This window comes from Alligator sinensis, unplaced genomic scaffold, assembly GCF_000455745.1.
Source record: "Alligator sinensis unplaced genomic scaffold, ASM45574v1 scaffold1398_1, whole genome shotgun sequence".
In the NCBI taxonomy this organism is placed as follows: domain Eukaryota; kingdom Metazoa; phylum Chordata; order Crocodylia; family Alligatoridae; genus Alligator; species Alligator sinensis.
Window position 1 is genome coordinate 425,621 of NW_005842417.1, and position 2,879 is coordinate 428,499.

Consider the following 2,879-nt stretch of genomic DNA (forward strand, 5'->3'; position numbering starts at 1 on the left):
CCCCCCCCCCCAAATACATGGCTGGATCCAGCCTGCGGATGGACCAGGCACCTCCCATCCGGCCCATGGTGGGGGCAGGAGAGGAAAGATGGGTACCACTGATTTAGCCTGATCAGTCATCTGTGGGCAGCAAGTCCACTCTGAATTTACTCCTGCTTGCACTAGAGCAGATCTTTTTAGAGAGGGGAAAATCATCCAGAACGACCAAAGGGGAACTGCAGGGACATGGTTCCTACGATTCATTCCTTACTTGCCAGTCCCCATCATTGACCAAGAGGTAGACCACAGGAACCAAGCACTGGTTCCCACTGCACCTGGCTGAAAGCACGCTGCCTCCGTATGGGTCCACCATAGCCATGCTTTGAGACATGTCTACTACCCTGCATTTCACTGATTCCGTGAGTGCCACACCAGTGCTGCACTGTTCTAGTTTCTCGGGGCTTGTCTGCCTTACAAACGGCAGAGATGAAGGGAAATGAAGACGTTTGGGCACAGAAAAAATGCAAATCTTTGGCAGGTCTGGTTTGGATACCCAGATACTTCATTGTTATATGTGGCCATTCAGGACAAGCATTTAACAGATGATCAACACCCTTCCTTCCTCATATACATAGGCAATCCCAACCCCATCCAGGCAATCCCCTCCTTGGCCTTGACCCTCAGCTCCCCCTCTCATTCAATCAGCCCCGTGCCAAGCCAGACATGGGAAAGAAAGAAAAAAAGCCAAGAGGAAAGCTCTGAGAAAACATCTGAATACAGTTCAGTGCAATAGAAAAACACCTGATACACCCACAAGCAAAGGCCAGTGTAGTCCCCTGCCTGCCCTTCTACCTACCGCTGCTAGCTCAAAATGGATGGGGACCTGCAGAGACCGCCCGAGACAAAGGGTCACAGATTCACAGAAGTTTAGGGCTGGAAGAGACCTTGTGAGATCACTGGGCAGGAAAGACTGCAGGGGTCAAATAACCCCAGCACGTTGTGTGTCCATCTACACTGTGACAGCAGAGAGCTCAGCCCTGGTGCCGAGTCAATAAAGCCTGGCCACCCAACTCCACTCAACTTCCAAAATGAAGTAGCATCCTGCTCCAGACCTGGTTTCCAGCGTGAGCAAGAGTCCCGGGGCAACCTCAGTATGCTGGGGAGTCCTGGACTCCCCTCACCCCTTTTTCCTGTGCTGGGTGTGTCACCCCATTCCTCCTCGCAGATACTGCGATCCCAGAAGTGGTTCAGCCTGAATCGGGATTAGCACACGAGAGAAGCAGATTAGGAAGGGCAGCTTGAAGGGAGTTGAGATGCAGTGATGATCACGCCCAATGCTAATAAGGCGGTCACAGGTCATGGCTCGGTTTCCCTGCTCCCTACTCGCAAGTGGCCACGAGACCCTTATCTCAGAGGAATGGGTGGGAATACAGAAATTTGAATCTGAAGCGTATAAACTCCTCCACACGAAGGAACACGTGTGGGAGTGTGGGCAGGTTCTGCAGGGCTCAAGTCCTCACCAGGAGGAGGGAGTGAGCACGTCTGTGCATTCTCTGCTGCATGTAGCTGCTCTTGGTAACATTGCCCGATTGATAATACCCCCAAAAAACCGGTGCAGAGTTCAGAGGAACTTGCTTCAGCTTCTCTTGTACTTCTCTGGAGTCATCCTGGGTGTAACAAGTGCATTCCCACAGGCCCTTTTCCATAGTGGATGCATGTGGAGCAGGGGTAGCAGCACTGATTGCCTCGGTACTGCCAAAGAACAGCAAAACTAACCACTCAGCCACTGCTCTCCCTGCCCTGCTAAACCAACAGGAGCAGGGAGTGGCTCCGTGGGCTCTCCAAGGCAGGCAGCAGCTGGAGGGGCTGAGTCACTGCAGAAAGGGAAGAAAAAGTTTTCTGGAGGGTCACAATGCAAAGGGCGCTCGCTTTGGCTGAGGAGAGCCGAGATGGAGGAGGTGGTGGGATGAGCTGTTCTGTCCCTGCACTGAGCTGCCTGCATGTTTCGGGGGTGCACTCAAACACACCTGCAGAGTTTGCACACAGACGACACAAACAGTCACCGTTTGCTGTCGCTGGATAAAAACCCGGCAGCCCCAAACATGTTGGTCTCTAAACACCGACTCGTGCCAAGGGACCCATCTTTGAAGCACATATATTCATAGATGTTAGGGTCGGAAGGGACCTCAATAGATCATCGAGTCCTTGATAGAGGACACATGTTAGGATAGAGCTCGCCATTCAGATACCTCACCTGGTAAATAATTAAGCAGCTCCAGCTGTTCTCAGACAAGCACAAATGCAAATGCCATCAAAGGAAGGAGGCTGCTCAGGTGTGCTCTGGAGGGGAGAGAGGCATCTGACCAGCTACAGGAAAGGAGGGCTGGAAGGGACCCTCGGAGGCCGTCTGGTCCAGGCTCAAGGCAGGGTCATCCCCGACTAAACCAGGCCAGCCACATGTGTTTTTCTATAGGTTGGATCCAATACATTTCTCACTGCTTGAAGGACGAGGAACCCAAGACAGACGACCTTTGCGCAGCGCTAAACAGAGTCCGGTGGTTTCACTTTTAATCAAGGTGAAGAAGGGCCTGAGCTTTACGGAGTAGCATCTCCCCTGCAGCAAGACCCATTTGCCCCCTAAACCACCAGAGACGTCCCCCCTCGTCCCGGGGCGAGAGGTACGACGTGCGCTAACTGCTGCCTTCCAGATGAGATGCAAACCAAAGTCCCCATCTTTGGAAATTAAAAGACGCCGTGAAGCTATTTTTGCAGAGCTGAGGCCACGCAGGCGCCTCCCCGCCGCTTCCCTCGCTCGCCGCGGCAGCCTCCGATTGCTGCTGGGTTTCCGCCGCGTGCAGCGAACAGCAGCTGGGCTTCCTGCCGGGGGCCGCCCGCGCCGG

The 2,879-nt window shown here is 53.6% G+C and overlaps 1 protein-coding gene across 2 annotated transcripts in view; it reads right to left on the bottom strand.

Moving 5' to 3' along the window:
- The window catches only part of GUK1 (guanylate kinase 1), a 27,912-nt gene that overhangs the window by 24,397 nt on the left and 636 nt on the right, over positions 1 to 2,879 (bottom strand). Inside the window, exon 2 of one of the 2 annotated variants that reach the window (XM_025211613.1) lies at positions 2,234 to 2,520. The exons of the other annotated variant lie outside the window; for it this stretch is intronic. The gene's annotated coding sequence lies outside the window, so the exon portion shown is untranslated. The remainder of the gene's footprint in view (positions 1 to 2,233; positions 2,521 to 2,879) is intronic. 2 annotated transcript variants of the gene reach the window in all.